The sequence below is a fragment of the Capricornis sumatraensis genome, chromosome 18, assembly GCF_032405125.1.
Source record: "Capricornis sumatraensis isolate serow.1 chromosome 18, serow.2, whole genome shotgun sequence".
In the NCBI taxonomy this organism is placed as follows: Eukaryota; Metazoa; Chordata; class Mammalia; order Artiodactyla; family Bovidae; genus Capricornis; species Capricornis sumatraensis.
In genome coordinates, this window is record NC_091086.1 from 55670496 (window position 1) to 55695286 (window position 24791).

Below are 24791 nucleotides of genomic sequence, written 5' to 3' on the forward strand. Positions count from 1 at the left end.
ATAAAAATATAAATGGTAAAGTATCAATTTCTTGGGAGGAGGATGGAATTAGTGTAGTAATATTCTCCCAATCTAAAATATTATTTATATCAAAGGGACAATTACAGCAAACTCAAATGGCAATATCATGAGATAAGAATTTTTTCAAAAGAGCTTTAACACAAAAGCGCAGGAGATATATATTATTAGCACAATATGTCAAAATGAGTTTAAGCAAACATAAACAAGTAAGTAGATAATGAAAGGAAGCAAGTTAGGTCATGAAGAGGGAAACAAGAAATCCACCTGGCTAGGATGCCTTACTCTGGATTTAGCAAATGTCTCTTTGTGGAAGTTTAAAGAAGATATTTTGAATATGTAATATGTACCAAAAATATCTTCTTTAAACTTCCACAAAGAAACATTTGCTAACGTACAGGGAGGGAGGACCGGAGGGGGGTTCAGGATGGGGAACACGTGTATACCTGTGGTGGATACATGTTGATGTGTGGCAAAACCAGTACAATATTGTAAAGTAATTAACATCCAATTAAAATAAATAAATTTATATTAAAAATAAAGGCAATAGGAAGAACAAAAAAAATAAAAAAAAAGAAGATATTTTCTGGGTATCAGTTAATTTAAAATAATTTGGGTTCAACTCATATTTAAATTCTTTTCTGTCCCATGGTAAAATAAAAATTGAAGTATAGAAGGGAACATTGTATTTTTTCTTCTGAGGAACATTTAAGCATGAATGCTGCACTCATAGCAAATGTATTTAAAGAAAACACGCACACACACACACACACACACACACACACAAACTGGTCAGTTTCTTCAATTTAGTTCAGTTCAGTCGCTCAGTTGTGTCCGACCCTTTGAGACTCCATGGACTGGAGCACGCCAGGCTTTCCTATCCATCACCAACTCCCAGAACCTGCTCAAACTCATGTCAGTGGAGTCAGTGATGCCATCCAACCATCTCATCCTCTGTCATCTCCTTCTCCTGCCTTCAATCTTTCCCAGAATCAGGGTCTTTTCCAGTGAGTCAGTTCTTTTTATCAGGTGGCCGAAGTATGGAGCTTCAGATTCAGCATCAGTCCTTACAGTGAATATTCAGGATTGATTTCCTTTAGAATTGACTGGTTTGATATCCTTGCTCTCCAAGGGGCTCTCAGGGGTCTTCTCCAACACCATGGTTCAAAAGCATCAATTATTCAGTGCTCAGTGAGGATTCTCCTGACAAGAATAGGTGAATAGGTTGCTGTGCCCTCCTCCAGGGGATCTTCCCAACCCAAGGATCTAACCCAGGTCTGCCGGATGCAGGTGGATTCTTTACCATAGGTGCCACCAGGGAAGCCTGGTCAGTTTATAAGATTTTTTTTTTTTAATTAGAAAATAATATATAGCGGCATGTTAGAATTTTGACATATATATATATATATATATATAGATACTATTTATGCTAGCATATAGCTTTTAAGACTCCATTCTTAAGTGTTGAAGTGCTTTTCATGTCGAAATCTTCCTACTATGGATATGTAGTATGTTTCTTTTTAATTTTATTCATGAATGGAACAAAAATTTGCAGTGTTTTGGTAGTAATTGTTAGAGACTTAATTTTCAAAATTTTTATGAAAGAGAGGTATTATTGTGATTAATGTTTTTCAAAACTTTCTAAATATCTCTTTAGATCATTTTCTCCCAAAATAAATGCATTTGTAGTCCTCAGAGTATTTTAATGTTGTTTTAGCATGAATTTATTTTATTTGGCATCTGAATATAAATATATGTATCAGTTCAGTTCAGTCGATCATTCGTGTCCGACTCTGCGACCCCATGAATCGCAGCACGCCACGCCTCCCTGTCCATCACCAACTCCCGGAGTTCACTCAGACTCATGTCCATTGAGTCAGTGATGCCATCCAGCCATCTCATCCTCTGTCCTCCCCTTCTCCTCCTGCCGCCAATCCCTCCCAGCATCAGGGTCTTTTCCAATGAGTCAACTCTTCGCATGAGGTGGCCAAAGTACTGGAGTTTCAGCCTCAGCATCAGTCCTTCCAATGAACACCCAGCACTGATTTCCTTTAGGAGGGACTGGTTGGATCTCCTTGCAGTCCAAGGGACTCTCAAGAGTCTTCTCCAACACCACAGTGCAAAAGCATCAATTCCTTGGCGCTCAGCCTTCTTCACAGTCCAACTGTCACATCCATACATGACTACTGGAAAAACCATAGCCTTGACTAGACGGACCTTAGTCGGCAAAGTAATGTCTCTGCTTTTGAATATGCTATCTAGGTCGGTCATAAATTTTCTTCCAAGGAGTAAGAGTCTTTTAATTTCAGGGCTGCAATCACCATCTGCAGTGATTTTGGAGCTCCCAAAAATGAAGTCTGACACTGTTTCCACGGTTTCCCTATCTATTTCCCATGAAGTGATGGGACCGGATGCCATGATCTTCGTTTTCTTAATGTTGAGCTTTAAGCCAACTTTTTCGCTCTCCTCTTTCACTTTCATCAAGAGGCTTTTAGTTCCTCCTCACTTTCTGCCATAAGGTTGGTGTCATCTGCATATCTGAGGTTATTGATATTTCTCCCAGCAATCTTGATTCCAGCTTGGGTTTCTTCCAGTCCAGCATTTCTCATGATGTACTCTGCATAGAAGTTAAATAAGCCTTGATGTACTCCTTTTCCTATTTGGAACCAGTCTGTTGTTCCATGTCCAGTTCTAACTGTTGCTTCCTGACCTGCATACAGATTTCTCAAGAGGCAAGTCAGGTGGTCTGGTATTCCCAAATCTCTCAGAATTTTCCACAGTTTATTGTGATCCACAAATATATGTATAATAAGTTATATTTTATGAAATGTTTGTTCATAGCTCTAGTATTTTTTTAATCTTTTTTTTTCTTGCTTTAAGAATCTCACATATTTAGAATATGTTTTACAAATACTTTCCCAGTGGGTGGTTGGCCTTTTTACTCAGCTATCATATTTTTTAACATACTTTTTAAAAATTTTACATCATTAAATGTGTCCATATTTTATTTTTAATCACCTAGAAGTATATTAATATATATCCCCTACTCATTGGGTGAGAGTTACTCATGTGTTCTATCATTTGCCTGATTTTATTTTCAGATTAAAATCTTTGATCCACTTGAACTACATATCTTGATATATACTATGAAGAGCAAATCCAATTTTAAATTTTTCCACATGACTCTATAGTTATTCCAGAACCACTTATGTAAAACTCCACCCTTTCCTTTCTAATTTGAGACTGTAGCTTAATTTAATATATGAAATTTACATATGTAAATTATTTTTTGCATTTTCAAAAATAATTTCTTAGGTAGATATTGCTGTGTACATGGCTATACAAATGTCAACTAGATTGCCTATTCTGGTACAATTAAACTTGCTTTTTTTTTCCTAGGAAGGCAAAATTTGACATAGCTGCCTGAAATAAATGAGAGGAAGTTTCTGTTTGTTTTCCAGTCACCACTGTGCTGTGTCTTCCAACATTCAAAATAGCACTGGCTTTAAGAACCATTTTTTTTTTTAATTCTGCTTAGAAGTCCAATGATGAAAGGTATTTATCTTTAATTCTAAATACTGAATTTTTGATCTGTCATGTACTATCATCCCAAGACAACCAGATGGTATTATAGACAATGATACAATCTACAAATTAACTATGTTGAATTTTGTCCTTGAACTACAATATTTTTATTCCTAATAAACAAGCTAGACCACTTTGATTAGAAACACTCATCTGTAAGACTGCATCTAAATAGGGCCAGTGCCCTGCTAAGGTTTGCTATCCAGTCCACATGACAACCTCAGTTATTACGATGATACACTGGTTTCAAGACAAGGAGACATCCTCAGAGTTAGGCACACTGAGTGAAAATGAACATTCCTGTGTACTACAGACATTAGCCTAAACTGCCCTTTGGTGCATTATTTTTCCCTGTTTTATCCCTGATTTGTTTTCTAGGATGGGAGGAAAGTGTATAACTTTGCAATTCATTTGGAGTTTGGGCTATTCTTTTTGCTTTCTGCTACAAAGAAGAAAATGTGTGTGTGTGTGTGTGTGTGTGTGTGTGTGTGTGTGTGTGTGTGCATTTGTGATAGGCAGAGACATCTATTTTAATAACAGTATGGCCAATGTCTAATTCTAGAATGTTGAGTTTTATATGTATGTATGTGTGTGTGTGTGTGTGTGTATAAAATCAACATAGCAAACCTAAAACAGAACACATCAATCTCCATTTTCATAATGTTTAACATATTCTTCTTTCCCCATCTAACTGGAGACTCCTCTTTATATAAAATAAGGACATAAATAAGTTCCATTTATAAGATTAGGAATAAAATGAGTAGGGAGTACTACGTATGAACTCAACCACTCCTTTCCTCCAGACTCCTCTTGACATGTTTTTCAAAATATTTCCTCTTTCTTTCTTCTGAAATTCAGTCAGTGTCTTTATGATATTGATAGATTTGGGGCAACATAAAAGGCTTAGATAGTTCAGGGATGACAAAGAGCTGCAAGCTGACATTAATCTGGGTGTGAGGAATGATTCCAGGAGACTCCTGGTGGTGGTGGTTTAGTCACTAATCCATGTCCAACTCTTTGCAACCCCATGGACTCTGTCCATGGGATTTCCCAGGAAAGAATCCTGGAGTGGGTTGCCATTTTCTTCTCCAGGGAAACTTCCTGATCCAGAGATCGAACCCAGGTTTCTTGCATTGCAGGTGGATTTTTTACCTACTGAGTTACTAGGGAAGCCCGTTGTTGTTGTTATTCGGTCACCAAGTCATGTCCAGCCTTTCATGACCCCATGCACTGCAACATGCCAGGCCTCCCAGGGAAAACTACCAATACAAAATAGGGATAAGCTGTATGTGTATGTGGCCTGTATATTCAAAGGTAATATGGGAACAGACTATGTACATACCCAGCTATCAGGATGGTGGATGTCACAGAGGTCTAACAGGAAACTGCAACTATGATGTAGACAACGTCTAGCTACAGCCTTGTCTGACACTGGTTATTGGGGGAGTGGAATGAAGGATATTATCAATATTACAAATGTGTGTGAGTAAGTGTGAATGAGTGTGTACCTGTATATGTTTGTAATAGAGAGAGAGAAATGGAGTTTAACAGTAGGTTGGGCAATGTCTATAATGTTCAGTTGGCCCTCTGCAGTTTTATCCTCAGAAGTTCTGGGGTTACAAGAAGGTAAAAAAGGGGCACATGCCCAAAGCTGGAAGGCAGAAGATCTGATGAATATAAAAGCAAGTTTTTAAATCTCAGTGAAAACACTATCCTTAACAACTGAAACTTGCTGTGGTTTTCATATATATTTCCTTTTCTATGGAAAGGGATGTTGCTGGTGCTTGCTGCAGGACAACTGAGGAATTTCACCAAGATAACAACATACCAACATGATTATACCTAAGGTTAGGTTCTGAATGAAAATCTGAGTTGTCAAGCATTAACTCTGACCCCAAAATAATTTTATGCAGTATGTGCAGGCAAAGACACCCAAGCTAGATTTATTATATGCCCATGCAAATAAATGCTTGATTAGAAAAGAGGAGTACAGATTATATTCTAACATTTTTTATAAAGAATCACCACCAACATTTTTGTGTATTTCTGATAAATAACCTTCCTTGAATCTCAGTTTTTCTTCTGGGTTCAATGTATTTCTACTTGAACTAGATCCCTTAGCACTTATTTCAAAAACTGTTACTCCTGTCTGCTCCCCACCTTGCTAGAAAATTGTCCTGGTCTTGGTTTACTTCCTTTAAAAAAAAAAAAAAAAGAAAGAAAGTCTATATTTTTTTTCCTAACTCTATAAAAATGGTTAAAATATTTAATTTGGTAAAATCTCATTTTGAAATTTTTTTGCCCCAATATTCTCAATATAGTATTCCATCGTTTTTTTTTTTTACTTCAGTTGTTGCTAATGAAAAGTCTGCTGCTAAGTCTAGGTAATAGTCTAAATTATTCGCTCTCTTTGTGTCCTCTTTGTTTTGAGATTCTACAGTTTCAATATTATGCTTGAGTTATAAATTCATTTTAGTTTTTATTTTTGTTTAATGTATTTGGAACTCAAAGTTATTGTGATTTTACCACCTCTAAGATAATTTAGCCTTGTTTCATTAGATTATTACATCTATCCTTATTCTGTCTTTTAGAACTCATATTAGACATACTTTGAAACTTCTCATTTGGTCCTACAAGTCTAATCACCTATCATATATTTTGCATTTCTTTTTTCTCTCCATGGGCTTGCCTGGTAACTCAGCTGGAAAAGAATCCACCTGCAATTCAAGAGACCCCAGTTCAATTTCTAGATCAGCAAGATCCATTTGAGAAGGGTAGATTATGCACTTCAGTTTTCTTGGGCTTTCCTGATGATTCCACTGGTAAAAAATCTGCCTGCAATGCATGAGGGTAGGGAAGATGCCCTGGAGAAGGGAACAGCAACCTACTCCAGTATTCTGGCCTGGAGAATTCGGTGGACTGTGCAGTCCTTGGGGTCTCAAAGACTGGGACATGACTGAGTAGCTTTCACTTCACTTTCTCTCCATGGTGCATTGTGGGTAAATCCTTAAATTTATGTTCTAGCTCATTAAATTCCTTAGATTAATTTAAAACATTTAAAATTTAGCATTTACTTTAAAAATTAAATATATATATATATCATTTATAGGAGTACTTATTTGTTCTTTTTGATGTTTTCTTGAGTATTTTAATAGTATCCAATATATCCTTATTTTAAATAGAAGCTTTTCTATAAAACATATGTAATAGTTTTATCATGTAAAGATGCACAAACTTGAATCCCATTCTTGGTAGATGTTGACTCTCATTTATTACATAATAATTACAGTCATTTTATCTCTGAATTATGGGAAATCTTTATATGTGTGTTTTAAAAATTTTGACTCAAATTTGTTTATTTTCTGAAAGGATTTTCATTTGCTTCTGCCAGAAAAACAAAGATAACACTCTCCTAAGATGATATTTATTTAATTTTTTGCCTCACTAGTCTGAGTGTATTTAAACCCAAAATAGTGGATGGAAAGATCCGAATTTAAGAACTGTGAGAAGACACTGATTTTCCCTCTTATAAACAGGCTAAATGTACGCTTTCACATTTTGAAGTTTAACATTTTTGAAGCTGAATTATTACTTATTCCAAGTAAATATAGTTATTTAACCAGGCATCTCAGGTCTAAATAAAAATACAACATGAACCAAAGAATTGATCTCTGACTTCAATATAAGTTCAAGACACTAGTTGTCCAAATCTGAAATCCTTAAGAACACTGGTTTATCACAAGGTTTTGAATCATCTATTTTCTGCCTTTCATTTATTTACTTTATTTTGTCAAGACCATATCTGTGCTTTAGAAGTGTGTAATTCTGTTTAATTTAGAGTTTGTATTGGCAAATGCATCAGTCTTGCTAAGGGAGAGGGAAAGGGATAAAGAAACAGAAAGAGAGTGAGACAGAGGGAGAGAGAGAGAGTTCGAGAACTTTGAAATTTTATGACTGATGACAATCACTACAGGTGACTTCTTGCTCAGTTTTTCCAGAATTACTTATTTGTTATTTGTCAAGTGATGAATTGTTATCCTAGATGATAGCAGCTTATATCCACATGACAGAGCATATGAAGTTTCATGAGTAGAAATAGATGTAATGTGTTCCCCTATGAAAGTCAAGAAAGAATTATATGCAAGTAATACAGAAGATAGACTACTATAACAGACTAAAGTTTTAATATAAGATGATATATTGCATCAAAAGAAAGTTGCTCTAAGTTAAAAATTAAAGATTCACTGCTCAGTATGTGAAGTTGTAAACAATAACCTTGCTGAAAACAATGCTATATTTAAATTAAAGAGTAAGTTTCCATGAAAGCAGAGAAGAGATGCTTTTCTTAGTAGTACAGATAATAGTCTGAGAAGTGCCAAGATTATTTTTAAATTCCCTTTTCAAATAAAATGACTAGACCATGTGTTCATTTCAGTTCAGTCTCTAAGTCATGTCTGACTCTTTGCGACCCCAAGAATCGCAGCACACCAGGCCTTCCTGTCCATCACCAACTCCCAGAGTTCACTCAGACTCATTTTCATCGAATCAGTGATACCATCCAGCCAATTCACCCTGTCATCCCCTTCTCCTCCTGCTCCCAATCCCTCCCAGCATCAGAGTCTTTTCCAATGAGTTAACTCTCTGCGTGAGGTGGCCAAAGTATTGGAGTTTCAGCTTTAGCATCATTCCTTCCAATGAACACCCAGGACTGATTTCCTTCAGAATGGACTTGTTGGATCTCCTTGCAGTCCGAAGGACTCTGAAGAGTCTTCTCCAACACCACAGTTCAAAAGCATCAATTCTTTGATGCTCAGCTTTGTTCACAGTCCAACTCTCACATCCATACATGACCACAGGAAAAACCATAGCCTTGACTAGACAGACCTTTGTTGGCAATGTAACATCTCTGCTTTAGAATATGCTATCTAGTTTGGTCATAACTTTCCTTCCAAGGAGTAAGCATCTTTTAATTTCATGGCTACAATCACCATCTGCAGTGATTTTGGAGTCCCCAAATATAAAGTCTGACACTGTTTCCCCATCTATTTCCCATGAAGTGATGGGACCAGATGCCATGATCTTAGTACTTTGAGATTTTTATTAAAATGATTAATTGCCTTAACTTTATTCAGTCCAAAGTTAAATTATTACATCTTTCAAGTAAATATAGTATGTGAAATTAAAGTATTAAAAATTAACTTTTCATAATTACTCTTTATTGAAATGAATTATTTAGAATTAATATGTAATAATCCTAATACTAATTTTCTTTTTGAAGCTTTGGTAAATTAGTTAATCCCTTTAAATAGTCTGAGGAGCCTACATGTGAAATAATTTGCCTTAAGAAAGGAATTGGCAACTTCAGTATAGGAAATATTGAGAAGAGGGAGGGTTATAATTTAGTATAAGTGTCATAGAGGATAAATCATTATTTTAAAATATCTTTAAAATGTTCCTTCTTACTCAAAGGACCATATATTTTTTTTAACATAGTTTACCCTTAAATTTTATCAGCTGAAGACAGTCTGATTTTCTTTTCCCCTTGAGACTGATTAAGACAGAGTTTTAAACAGAAATACAATAAAGCTTTATTTTTCTATTCCAAAGAAGGGTATAAGATGAACCACGCTATTTAAATGTGTTTCACAATAATACTTAATAAAACTTCCTTAATAACTTATGCAATTCATGGTATCACTAATTTACCTCCCCAACTGAGCTCTCTTTAGATAATCACACAGATTAAGGTAACTATTGATGAGAAAAGATAGTTTCCTAACCATGGTGAAAAATATTAAATAGTTTTAAATCTATAGCTGAATAAAATATTCAGATTTTTTTTAACAAGAGATGACTGCATAGAAAGAAAGAAATACCAATATCCAAATTATTTTGAAACTTCTACTTGCTCAGTTATACACCATTTACCTTAAAGAAATTGATAGTCATTAAGAAGTAGTATATATTAATTAAGTAGTTTATTCACATCTGAACTTTTACAATCGAGCAAAATGCCAGCTGGAATTAAGACTGCCAGAAGAAATATCAATAACCTCAGATACACAGATGACACCACTCTTATGGCAGAAAGTGAAGAACTAAAGAGTCTCTTGAAAGTGAAAGAGGAGAGTGGAAAAGTTGGCTTAAAATTCAACATTCAGAAAATTAAGATCGTGGTATCTGGTCCAATCACTTCATGGGAAATAGATCGGGAAACAATGTCAGACTTTATTTTTTGGAGGGCTCCAAAATCACTGCAGATGGTGACTGCAGCCATGAAATTAAAAGATGCTTTCTCCTTGGAAGAAAAGCTATGACCGACCTACACAGCATATTAAAAAGCAGAGACGTTGCCGACAAAGATCCATCTTGTCAAAGCTATGGTTTTTCCACTAGTCATGTATGGATATGAGATTTGGACTATAAAGAAAGCTGAGTCCTGAAGAATTGATGCTTTTGAACTGTGATGTTGGAGAAGACTCTTGTGAGTCCCTTGGATTGCAAGGATATCAAAGCAGTCAATCCTAAATGAAATCAGTACTGAATATTCATTGAAAGGACAGATGCTGAAGCTGAAACTCCAATACTTTGGCCACCTGATGTGAAGAACTGATTCGTTGGAAGAGACCGTGATTCTGGGAAAGACTGAAGGCAGGAGAAGAGGGGATGACAGAAGATGAGATGGTGGGATGACAGAAGATGAGATGGTTGGATGGCACCCCCAACTCAATGGACATGAGTTTGAGCAAGCTCTGGGAGTTGGTGATGAACAGGGAAGCCTGGCATGGTGCAGTCCATAGGGTTGCAAGGAGTTGGACATGACTGAGTGACTGAATTGAACTGAACTGAATTGTTACCAAAGGAAGAGATTCGATGAGAAAGTCTTCTATAACTATTCTAAAGATACCCTGTTATTTCTCTCCTCATTGTTACTGAGGTAAAATGATAAATATTTAAGGTCTATATAAGGTATATTCGGAGAAGGCAATGGCACCCCACTCAATTACTCTTGCCTGGAAAATCCCATGGACAGAAGAGCCTGGTAGGCTGCAGTCCATGGGGTTGCTAAGAGTCGGACATGACTGAGTGACTTCACTTTCTCTTTTCACTTTCATGCATTGGAGAAGGAAATGGCAACCCACTCCAGTGTTCTTTCCTGGAGAATCGCAGGGATGGGGAAGCCTGGTGGGCTGCGGTCTATGGGGTCATAGAGAGTCTGACACTGCTGAAGTGACTTAGCAGCATATAAGGTGTACTAGTATCAAATGTGATGATTTGATCTACATTCCATTGTGAAATAATCATCCAGTTCAACTTAATAAACATATCCGTCAGCAAAGCTGTGAATAAGTCCCAGAAACTGCATTTCTTTTAACTTAGCATATCTCTTTACAGGTATAATTCAGCATAATGTTGTTGTTATTTATTCACTAAGCTGTGTCCAACAATTTTGTGACCCCATGGACTACAGCCTTCCAGGCTCCTCTGTCTTTGGGATTTCCCAGGCAAGAATACTCATGTGGGTTGCCATTTCCTTTTCCAAGGGATCTTCCCAACCCAGAGATCAAACCTGAGTCTCCTGCATTGGCAGGCAAATTCTTTACTGCTGAGCCACCTGGAAGCCCCAGTTCATCATATTAGCAACTTACAAAAATCTAGATGTCTCAATAGGAATAAACCATATAAAAATGGGGGCAATCTCCTTGCCTAAAGACAAAAAAAAAAAATAATTTCAGAATTTGGCTGTCTCATTGAAAAGTTAATATACCAAGTATATATGAATGAAGTTAAATTGTTATTGACTTTAAGTCCCAGACACAACAGAGCTCTAAATTTTGTTTCCAAAATTAACACATCTTTAGCTAAAGTGTATGTGTTTTCAGTGGATGGTTTTCTAAACTAGAATTACACATTAAACTACAAGTCAGGCAAAATGTCATGTAATCCTGAAAATAGTGATGCACTTTTTATCCTACAGAGAGGGGAAAAAAAGGGATTTTTAATGTATATTTTGATATAGAAAAGGTAAGTTAAAATTATACGTTAGTTATTTTGTCTCACATAAGCTTTCTTTGAAATCTTAAACCTACAAGTATGTCTTTTAGGCAACAGATTTTCTCCCTGCAATAGAGGAGGGAAATTCACCAGATGTGAATAAATGGATGGAAATTTGCCTTAAGACACAACACATTTAGTTTTCTTCTTCATGTATATTAAAATCTCTTCTTCCTTATTCTACTATTTGGAATTATAAGTTTACCATCTATATTCTAGTGTCAGATATTTGTAACATGGTATAAGTGGACAAATTGCCACTCTGACATCAGCCAGTGACACATTCATTTCACTGGTATATTTCCGCTTTTATAGATATTGATAATTCTGAATCAACAGATAATATGGAGTTTCTGAAATTGTAAAGTCAATGACTAGCTCTTAAGACACTATGGGAGAACAAGATGCTGGAGGAGTAAGTTGACGTGGATCTCTCTCCACGGATACATCAGGAATACACCTTCAGACATAGAAGTACATGCAGAACACCAGCTGAGAGAAGACAGGAGTACCTGACCCCTAGAAAAGAATACACATAGAAAAGAATACACACAATCCTACTGATAAAACTCAGTAGGATGAAGGAATTAGGGGGTAAAACAGGAGTGTTAGTAGGACTGGACTTGCCCTTAGTGGGTGGTGGAATTGAAGCAGGGGTCTGATCCCTACAAAGGTGCAACTGTCTGAGTCAGAGGAGACACATTTAAGGCTGAGAGTGAAACAGCTGATCTGTGGCAGCCTAAACAGAACGAGAATCAGACAGTCCTTGCCGAAGCCATACACACCTCGGAGAGGGACACGGGTCCCCTGGAAGGCACAGCAGCTGGGAGCTGGAGTTTAGGGATTGTGGCGCAATCCCGGGGCAAGGGCTGCTGATGACTGTGGAGAGACAGATCGAGGGGATGTGAAGAAGATTATGGTGGGAAATAGCTGTGGAGGAAAGCTGGCAGCGATGGAAGCAAGGTGACACTGCTGAATCAGGTATAGAGAGTAGAGCCATCACCATAGCCTCTCTCTCCCCACACGCCAGCATCCACAGCTGAACAATAGAGAGTTGGCTGATCAAACACTTGAGACACTGAGCTACAGAGTAGAACCCCAGCCAGGGGTCCCTTCTATGTGCCTAATGCACTAAACAACAGAGAATGGCTCCAGGAAAGGGAGTCCTCTTAAGTGGCTGAACAGGAGGAGCTATGGAGAAAGACTGACCAAAGAGGCCTTCTGGTCGCCAGCTACATGCTCCTCTTATGGGGGCAAAACTGCCACAGGCAAAAAAAAAATCTTACATCTGTGTGGACAGGGTTGCCTTGGTCGTGTCCAACTCTTTGCAGCACTGTAGACCGTGGCCAGCCAGGCTTCTCTGTTGGGAGGGTTCTCCAGGCAAGAATACTGGAGTGTATTGGCCAATACTGGTTACCATACCTTTCTAGAGCATTATATTTACTGCTGCCCTAGCTGCCAACTCCCCTGAGTATCTAGTGGAATGGAATATAGTTCCATTATTTTACTTATTATTTGCCTGATTTTGTAACTGCCATTTGTCTGAGGTTCATCTTTGGTTTCTCATTTTTGGGTGTTTGCGTTCATCTCATTTAATGCCATATCAAACCACTTGTGGAATCTTCATTCCTGACCAGAGATCAAGCCCTGAACCTTTGGTGTGGGAGCACTGCCTCCAAAATCCTAGACTGCCAGAGAAATAACTGTGGGGAGCATCAAATAGTGAGAACACACACTAAGGAAACCACTTGAATACAAGACCTAGAATTACCCAACCACCAATAGCACCCCATGCAAGACACCTCATCTAAACAACAAACAAAACAAAAATACAAACCCAATCATCAGCAGACAGGATTACCACCTCACTCAGCCTTGCTCATTGGAGGAAAAGGAAACAAACAAACAAACAAAAAAACAAGCCAAAAAAACCCAGCACAAATCTCACCCTATATGAAGCTTACACAAACCACTAGACCAACTTTCAGTACAGTTCAGTTCAGTTCAGTCCAGTCACTCAGTCCTGTCTGACTCTTTGTGACCCCATGAACCACAGCACTCCAGGCCTCCCTGTCCATCACCAAATCCTGGAGCTTACCCAAACTCATGTCCATCAAGTCAGTGATGCCATCCAACCGTCCCATCCTGTCGTCCCCTTCTCCTCCTACCTTCAGTCTTTCCCATCATTAGGGTCTTTTCAAATGAATCAGCTCTTCACATAAGGTGGCCAAAATATTGGAGTTTCAGCTTCAACATCAGTACTTCCAATGAACACCCAGGACTACCTCCTTCACATTGGACTGGTTGGATCTCCTTGCAGTCAGTCCAAGGGACTCTCAAGAGTCATGTCCAACACCACAGTTCAAAAGCATCAATTCTTCTGTGCTAAGTTTTATTTATAGTTCAACTCTCACATCAATACATGATTATTGGAAAAACCATAGCCTTGACTAGACAGACCTCTGTTGACAAAGTGATGGCTCTGCTTTTTAATATGGTGTCTAGGTTGATTGTAACTTTCCTTCCAAGTAGCAAGTGTCTTTTAATTTCATGGCTACAATCACCATCTGCAGTGATTTTGGAGTCCAAAAAAGTAAAGTCAGCCACTCTTTCCACTGTTTCCCAATCTATTTGCCATGAAATGATGGGACCAGATACCATGATCTTAGTTTTCTGAACTGTGAGCTTTAAGCCAACTTTTTCACTCTCCTCTTTCACTTTCACCAAGAGGCCCATTAGTTCTTCTTCACTTTCTGCCATAAGGGTGGTGTCATCTGCATATCTAAGGTTATTGATGTTTCTTCTGGCAATCTTGATTCCAGCTTGTGCTTCTTCCATCCCAGCTTTTCTCATGATGTGCTCTGCTTATAAGTTAAATAAGACCAACTTAGGAGGGCAGAAACCAAAACGAAGAAATAATCCAACCTTGAAGCCTGGGAAAAGGAGACTTCAAAGACAATAAGTTAATACATATATATATATATATATATAATGAAAATGCATAAAAAATACTACACTAATGAAGAAACAAACTGGACACAAAGAAGTAAAATAAATGAAGACGAAATAGGCAAACTATGTGGAAAAGAATTCAGAATAAAGATAGTAAAGATGATAAAAAACCTTGAAAAAAAAATGGAGAAAATGCAAGAATCAATTAGCGAAGACCTAGAAGAGTTAAAGAATAAACATACAGAGACAAACAACACAATTACTGAAATCAAAAATACTCTGGAAGGAATTAATAGCAGAATATCTGAAGCAGAAGAATGAATCAGTCAGCTGGGAGATAATGTGGTGGAAATAACTTCTGAAGAGCAGAATAAAGTAAAAAGAAGACTTCTTGGACAATATCAAACACATCAACATTTGAATTATATGGGTCCCAGAAAAAGAAGAGAAAAGCAAATGGTATGAGAAAAATTTTGAACAGATTTTAGTTGAAAATTTCTCCAACATGGAAAATGAAACAGTCAATCAAGTCCAAGAGGTGCAAAGAGTCCCATGTAGGATAACCCAAGGAGAAACATGTCAAGACACATACTAATCAAGCTGCTGCTGCTGCTGCTAAGTCGCTTCAGTCGTTCCTGACTCTGTGTGACTCCATAGATGGCACTCAACAGGCTCCTCTGTCCCTGGGATTCTCCAGGCAAGAACACTTGAGTGGGTTGCCATTTCTTTCTCCAATGCATGAAAGTGAAAAGTGAAAGTGAAGTCGCTCAGTCGTGTCGGACTCTTGGTGACCCCATGGACTGCAGTCTACCAGGCTCCTCTGACCATGGGATTTTCCAGGCAAGAGTACTGGAGTGGGTTGCCATTGCCTTGCCCAACTAATCAAACTAACAAAGGCTAAACATAAAGAATATTAAAAGCAGCAAGGTGAAAGCAACAAGTAATATACAAGGGAAACCCCATATGTTTAGCAGCTGATCTTTCAGCAGAAACTCTGCAGGCCAGAAAAGAATGGCAGAATATATTCAATGTACTAAAAGGGAAAAAGCTACAACCAAGATTACTGTACCCAGCAAGGATCTCATTCAAAATTGATGCAGAAATAAAAAGCTTTTTTGACAAGCAAAAGTTAGGAGAATTCAGTACCACAAAACTAGCTTTATGACAAATGTTGCAGGAACTTATATAGTCAAGAAATACAAGAGAAGGAAAAGGATCTACAAAATCAATCCTAAACAATTAAGAAAATGGCAATAGGAACATATTATCAACAATTACTTTAAATGTAAGTGGATTAAATGCTCCAACCAAAAGACAAAGACTGGCTGAATGAATACAAAAAAGAAGACCCATATATATGCTGTCTACAAGAAACCCACATCAGACCTCAAGACACATATAGACTGAAAGTGAGAGGATGGAAAAATTTATTCCATACCAATGAGAAGTAAAGAAAGCTGGAGTGGCAATCCTCATATCAGACAAAATAGACCTTAAAATAGAGGATTACAAGGGAGAAGGAAGTGCATTAATAATGATTAAGGGATCATTCCAAGGGGAAGACATAACACTTGTAAATATCTATGCACCCAGCATAAAAGCACCTCAATACATAAGACAAACACTAACAGACATAAAAGGAGAAATTGACAGTAGCACAATATTAGGAGGCTTTAACACCCCACTTTCAACAATGGACAGATCATCAAAACAGAAATTGAATAAGGAAATATAAGTTTTAAATGATTCATTAGATAGATGGATCTCATTTATATCTTTAGGACATTCCATGCAAATGAGAAGAATACACCTTCTTCTCAAGTGCACATGGAACATTCTCCAGTATAGACCACATCTTGGGTTACAAATCAAACGTCAGTAAATTTAAGAAAATTGAAATCACATCAAATATCTTCTCTGACCACAACACTATGAAAGTAGATATCAATTACAAGAATGAAACTGTAAAAAACACAAACATATGGAGATTAAACAATATGTTTCTTAATAACCAACAGGTCACTGAATAAATCAAAAAGGAAATAAAAAAATTCTAGAAACAAATGACAATGAAAACACAACTCAAAACCTATGGGATGCAACAAAAGCAGTTCTATGAGGGAAGTTTATAGTAATACAATCTTAACTCAAGAAACAAGAAAAACATCGAATAGACAACTTAACTTTACACCTAAAACAACTGGAGAAAGAAGAAGAAAACTCCCAAATTAGTAGAAGGATAGAAATCATAAAGATCTGAGCAGAAGTAAATGAAAAAGAAATGAAAGAAACAATAGTAAATATTAATAAAACTAAAAGCTGGTTCTTTGAGAAGATAAATACATTGAAACACTTTTAGCCTAACTTACCAAGAAAAAAAGAGAGAAGAATCAAATGGACAAAATTAATAATGAAAAAGGAAAGGCTATAACAGAAAATGCAGAAATACAAAGGATTATACTATTATGAACAATTATATGGCAATATGACCTGGAAGAAATGGAAAGATTCTCAGAAAAGTTCAATTTTACAATACTGTACCAGGAAGAAATAGAAATTATGAACAACCCAATTGCAAGCACTGAAGTTGAAGCTGTGATCAAAAATCTCCCCAAAAACAAAAGCCCAGAACCAGATGGCTTCACAGGAAAACTATCAAACATTTAGAGAAGAGCCAATGCCTATCCTTCTAATATTCTTTCAAAAAACTGAATAGGAAGGAACACCTCCAGACTCATTCTACGAGGCCACCTTCAACTTGATTCCAAAACCAGACAAAGACAATACACACACACACACACACACACACACACACACACACACACACACACACACACACAAAACATGCCAATATCACTGATAAACATAGATGCAAAAGTCCTCAACAAAATTTTAGCAAACAGAATTCAGCAACACATCAAAAAGCTCATACACCATGATCAAGTTGGTTTTATTCCAGGGATGCAAAGATTCTTCAAAATACACAAATCAATCAATGTGATATACCATATTAGCAAGTTGAAAGGTATAAAACATAAGATAGTCTCAATAGATGCAGAAAAACCCTTTGATAAAATTCAGCACCCATTTATAATTAATACTCTTCAACAAATGGGCATAGAAGGAACCTACCTCAACATTGAAAAGGCCATATATGATAAGCCTACAGCAAACATTATTCTCAGTGGTGAAAAACTGAAAGCATTTCCCCTCAGATCAGGAACAAGACAAGAGTGCTCACTTTCTTCACTATTATTTAAGATAGTTCTAGAGTCCTAGCTACAGCAATCAGAGAAGAAAAATAAATAAAAGGAATGCAGATTAGAAAACAAGTAAAGCTCTCTGTGTTCGCAGATAACATGATACTGTACATATAAAACCAAAGAGATACTATCAGAAAATTACTAGAGCTGATCAGTGAATTTAGAAAGTTTAAGGACAAAAAATCAATACACATAAATCACTTGAGTTTCTCTATACTAAAAATGAAAAATCAGAATGAGAAATTAATGAATCAATCTTATTCACCATTGCATCAAAAAGAATTAAATATCTAAGAATAAACTTACCTAAGGAGACAACAGAACTATGCACAGAGAATTATAGGATGCTAATGAAAAAAAAAAAAAAAAATTAAAGATGACATAAACAGATGGAGAGATATTTCATGTTCCTGGGTAGGAAGAATCAATATTGTGAAAATGACTATACTACCAAATATAATCTACAGATTCAATGCAATCCCTATAAAATTACCAATATTTTTCACAGAACTAAAACAAAAAATTTCATAATTCATATGGGAACACAAGACCCCAAATAACCATAGTAGTCTTGAGAAAGAAGAATGGAGCTAGGGAAATCAACCTTCCTGACTTTAGATTATACTACAAAGCTACAGTCATCAAGAAAATATGGTGCTGGCACAAAAACAGAAACATAGACCAATAGAAAAAGATAGAAAGCCCAGAAATAAACCCATGCATCTATGGGTACCTTATATTTGACAAAGGAGGCAAGAGTATACAATGGGGGCAAAGACAGCCTCTTCATATGGTGCTGGGAAAACTGGACAGCTGCATGTAAAAGAAGAAAATTGGAACACTTTCTACCACCATACACAAAGATAAACTCAAAATGGATTAAAGACTTAAATGTAAACCAGAAACTATAAAACTTTTAGAGGAAAACATAAGCTGAACACTCGATGACAGAAAACAAAGCAAGATCCTCTATGACCCACCTCCTGGAATAATAGAAATAAAAACAAAAGTAAACAAGTGGGACCTGATTAAACTCAAAAGCTTTTGCACAGCAAAGGAAACTATAGACAAGGTGAAAAGACAGCCCTCATAATGGGAGAAAATAATAGCAAATGCAACAACTGACACAGAATTAATTTCCAAAATATACAAGTAGCTCAATAATGGAAAAACAAACGACCCAATCAAAGAGTGGGAAAAAGATCTAAACAGACATTTCTCCAAAGAAGACATACAGATGGCTAGCAAACACATGAAAAGATACTCAGCATGGTTCATTATTAGAGAAATGCAAATCAAAACTACAATGAGATATCACCTCACACCAGTCAGAATGGCCATCATCAAAAAGTCTACAAATGATAAATGCTGGAGAGGATATGGAGAAAAGTGAACATCCTTGCACTGTTTGTGGAAATGTAAATTGATACAGCCACTATGGGAGATGGTATGGAGATTCCCTAAAGAGCTAGGAATAAAACCACCATATGACACAGCAATCTCACTCCTAGGCATATACCCTGAAGAAACCAAAATTGAAAAAGACATCTGTATCCCATTGTTCATTGCAGCCTTATTTACAATAGCTAGAACATGGAAGCAACCTAGATGTCCATCAACAAATGAATGGATACAGAAGTTGTGGTACATATACACAATGGACTATTACTAAGCCATAAAAAGGAATGCCTTTGAGTCAGTTCTAAAGAGATGGATGAACCTACAACCTATTATACAGAATCAAGTAAGTCAGAAAGAGAAAGATAAGTATCATATTCTAATACATATATACGGAATCAAGAAAAATGGTACTGAAGAATTTATTTACAGGGCAGCAATGGAAACAGTCACAGAGAATAGACTTATGGACATGGGAAGAGTGAAGGAGAGAGTGAGATGTATGGAAACAGCAACATGGAAACTTACATTACCATATGTAAAATAAATAGCCAATGGGAATTTGCTGCATGGCTCAGGAAACTCAAACAGGGGCTCTGTGTCAACCTAGAGGGGTGGGATGGGGAGGGAGGTAGGAGGGAGATTCAAAAGGGAGAGGATAGATGTATACCTGTGGCTGATTCTTGTTGAGCTTTGACAGAAAACAACAAAATAAAGCAATTATCCTTTAATAAAAAAGTAAGTTAAAGAAAAAAAGGAAAAAGAGACACTTAGAGAAATATAATACAATAAAAATTATAGTTACATTATATCAATAAACATAATAACAAACATTAATGAAATAGAATAGCAATTAGTTTAATATTTATAAAAAGAAAAGCATTCAAAAGAGTTATATATATATACATATATCTTATAAATGAGATGTTAGGTAAAGAAACATAAAACTTTAAGAATAAAGTTATTTTGCAAGATATATGTCATCCTAAAATATTTATTTACCTTTTTTAGAGTCTTTGAGAAAAATTTATATTTAAAAAATCTAATACACTGAAATGCACTGTAAAATGTAGTGCTATTGTAAATATCAGTTACTGCAGATAACAGTATTTGACTCAAATTGATTAGTATATATAAAGGAGATATTTTAAAAGTCAAAATCAGTGTTTAAAAGATCATAAAAATAAAACTATGTTTATGCTTTTTAAAAGTGTTCATTTCACTACCTTAATTCAAAGTGGATTACAAATAATTATTTATGGGTGCATGTATAGAGGAAAATCCTTACCATTCATTTCTTGGTTTGCTATTCTTATAAAGTTCCCAGAACTTAAATAGTCATTCATAACTTATAATACTATCTAAACAATACATTGATGCCTCAAATCCTTTTTGGAAAGAGGCAGGTATAATGACAAGGGAAAAAATAAATGGGAACAATTTAAAGTTTCTGCCATGTAGATTTTGAATTATCTGCCTGACCTACATAAGCAATTCCTGGGTACCTTAAATACTTCAGAGGATTAGTGTTGAAATAAGTACTGCTTGAATTTGTAATCATGTCTCTGATTTTATCAGCAAACTGGTACATAGAGAACCTGTCCAAGAATAGCTTGTCTATTTGAGTTTTCATTTCTGTAAGTAATGGATATTCACCCCTCCTGAATTGTTTAAAAGTTTCCAGCTGTGGTGCCTGAAACATAAGAGAATCTGAATTAACTCTAACGATGAGTCTTGTTGTTTAGTCACATCAATTATGTACGACTCTGAGAGCCCAAGGACTGTCACCTGCCAGGTTCCTCTGTTCATGGGATTTCCCAAGCAAGAATACTGGAGTGAGTGACCATTTTCCTATTCAGGTGATCTTCCTGCCCCAGAGATTGAACCTGCATCTCCTGCATTGGAAGGCTAGCTTTTTTTTTTTTTTTTTTTAACGCTGAGTTAACCTGAAGACCCGTCCAAGTCAAGGTTAAATATCAGCATTGATCAAAATCTGTGTAATGATTATTTTACTTAAGATTCAGTAGTGAGACTTCCTAAGAACCATGGCCGCTTGGAGCTGGCCTCCATCAATGTTGGGTTACACTGCCCCTTTGTTGACAAAAATGAAGACTGTCACCTTTTTAGTCCACTGAATATGGGGGTTACCTGTGTCAATCTAGTTCCCTAGAAAAATAAAGAGGACTCAGGAAGGGAGGTTATTGAAGACTAAGAAAGTTGATCCATTTCCTCTCAGGTATATCCTCCCATTTGACTGAATCCATGAAATCCTGACCATTTCTTTACATCTTTGATATCTTCTGTCTAAAATAAAATGTCTTGCTTATTTCCCTTTTTTAAAGAAAGAATATTTAATTTTTTTTTTCATTTTTAACTTCAGACTTTATCTAACATCATCAGAAAAAAAAGTAACATCCCTTGCCCTCTCTGTGTGATTTTTCCATAGGGGACCCTATTTAAAAAATGGTATTTTCAGTCTGAGTTGATTTTAAATTCTATGTTCTTTAATATACAGTGAATTTATCAAATTATTTCTACTATGTTTAATATCTGTTTAGATAATATGAATTAGAAATATCAAGGGAATATTTCACCCAAAATGGGCACAATAAAGGACAGAAATAGTAGAGATCAAGTAAACACTGAAGATATAAAAAAATGATGGAAAGAATATGCAAATAACTGTACAAAAATAAAGATCATAATGAACTATATAACTGCTATGATGTGGTCAGTCACCTAGAGCCAGACATTTTGGAGTGTGAAGTCAAGTGGGCCTTAGGATGCATTGCTGTTAATACAGCTAGTGGATGTGATGGAATTTCATTTGCTGCTGCTGCTGCTAAGTCGCTTTAGTCGTGTCCAACTCTGTGTGACCCCATAGACGGCAGCCCTCCAGGCTCCCCCATACCTGGGATTCTCCAGGCAAGAATACTGGAGTGGGTTACCATTTCCTTCTCCAAGGCATGAAAGTGAAAAGTGAAAGTGAAGTCACTCTGTCATGTCCGACTCTTAGTGACCTCATGGATTGCAGCCTACCAGGCTCCTTCGACCATGGGATTTTCCAGGCAAGAGTACTGGAGTGGGGTGCCATTGCTTTCTAGAGCTATTCAAAACATGAAAGGATGATGCTATCAAATTGTTGCACTCAATATGTCAGCAAATCTGGAAGACCCAGCAGTGGCCACAGGACTGGAAAAGGTCAATCCTCATCCTAATTCCCAAGACGGGTAGTACTAAAGAATGTGCTAACCATCAGACAATTATACTCATCTCTTATGCTAGTAAGGTCATGCTTAAAATATTGCATGCTAGACTTCAGTATTATGTGAATCAAGAACTTCCAGACACCCAAGCTGGGTTTAGAAAAGGCAGAGGAACAGGCATTCGAATTGCCAATGTTTGCTGGATCATAGACTGAAGTGAAGTGAAAGTCACTCAGTTGTGTTAGACTCTTTGTGACCCCATGGACTATACAGTCCACGAATTCTCCAGGCCAGAATACTGGAGTGGGTATCCTTTCCCTTCTCCAGGGGATCTTCTCAACCCAGGGATCGAATCCAGGTCCCCCTGGGTTCTTTGCAGGCGATTTCTTTACCAGCTGAGCAACCAGGAAAGCCTGGATCATAGAGAAAGCAAGGGGATTCCAGAAAAACACCTACCTCTGTTTCATTCACTATGCTAAAACCTTTGACTGTGTGGATCATAACAAACTGTGGAAAGCTCTTAAAGAGATGGGGATATCAGACCATCTTACCTGTCTCCTGAGAAATCTGCATGAGGGTTAAGATGCAACAGCTAGAAGCCTGTATGGAACAACTGCTTGGTTCAGAATTGAGAAAGGAGCATGACAGGCCTCTCTGCTGTCACCATGTTTAACCCAAATGCTGAGCACTTCGGGAGAAATGCCAGTTTGGATGAGTTACAAACTGGAATCAAGATAGGCAGTAGAAACATCAACAATCTCAGATATGTGGATGATACCACTCTAATGGCATAAAACAAGGATGAATAAAGAGCCTCTTCATGAGGGTGAAGGAGGGAAGTGAAAGAGTCATCTCAAAACTAAATATTAAAAAACAAACAAACAAAAAAAAAAAAAACACTAAGGTCATGGCATCCACCCCCATTACTTCATGGCAAATAGAAAGGGAAAAGGTGGAAGTAGTGACAGATTTCCTTTCTTGGGCTCTAAAATCACTGTGGATGAAATCAGAAGATGATTGCTTCTCGGCAGGAAAGCTATAACAAACTTAGACAGTATGTTGAAAAGCAGAGACATTACTCTGCTGACAACGGTACATATGGTCAAGGCTATGGTCTTCCCAGTGGTCATATATGGTCGTGATAGCTGGATGGTAAAGAATTCGGAGCACCAAAGACTTGATGCCTTTCAACTATGGTGCTGGATAAGACTTGAGAGTCCCTTGGACAGAAAGGAGATCAAACCAGTCAATCTTAAGGTAAGTCAACCCTGAATACTTACTGAAAGCACTGATCCTGAAGTTGAAGCTACAGTATTTTGGTCACCAGATGCCAATAACTGATTCATTGAGAAAGTCCCTGATGTTGGGAAAAATTGAGGACAGAGGAGAAGAGGGTGTCAGAGGATGAGATGGCTGGATGACATCATCTATGCAATGGACAAAAACCTGGGCAAACTTTGGGAGATGGTGAGGGACAGGGAGGCCTGTTATGCTACAGTTCATTGGGTCTCAAACAGTTGGACATGACTGGGCAACTGAACAATAACAGCCTTAAAAAAATTATTTATTGTGGAAAGAACACTTAACATGAAGTATACCTTCTTAGTAAATTACTTCATGTTTTTAAAAAACTCTGTGCAATACAGTACTGTTGATCATAGGTACAATATCATATAACAGACCTCTAGAACTTATTCATCTTGCTTAACTCAAACTTTATGCCTGTTGATTAATAATTTCATCTTTTTTCCCTATCCTGGTGGTTGGCAGCCATAATTCCATTCTTTGATTATATGAATTTGACTACTTTAGCTACTTCACATAAGTGGAATTATGCACTGTCTCTTTGTAACTGGCTTCCTTCCCATATTTTACTTACCTCATGTTTGTTTATTTCTTATCTATTTTTTATCTCATATTTATTTTCATATTTTTATTATCCTATATTATTTATAGCTACTGTTTATAGTTTATAACTTGTACATAGTAGGCCTAGTAATAAACACAGTAATAAACTCATATACACTGAGTTTGATAGGTGAGTGATGCCATCCAAACATCTCATCCTCTGTCGCTGCCAATATGTTGGAATATTTTAACTATGATCATGTTAATTCAAATAGTTTAATGTTTTCAGTCAATTTTGTGTTATTATTGTTATAAACACTAGACTTTATTCCAAAGATTTACAAAGTTTCTAAATTCATTTGTGTACCAAGTTTCTTTCATATCATGTTATTTTTTTTTTCCTTCCTGATAATTTTTTTCTAGATATTTCCTTAATAGATTTTCTAGCAGGAAGAAATTCCCACCT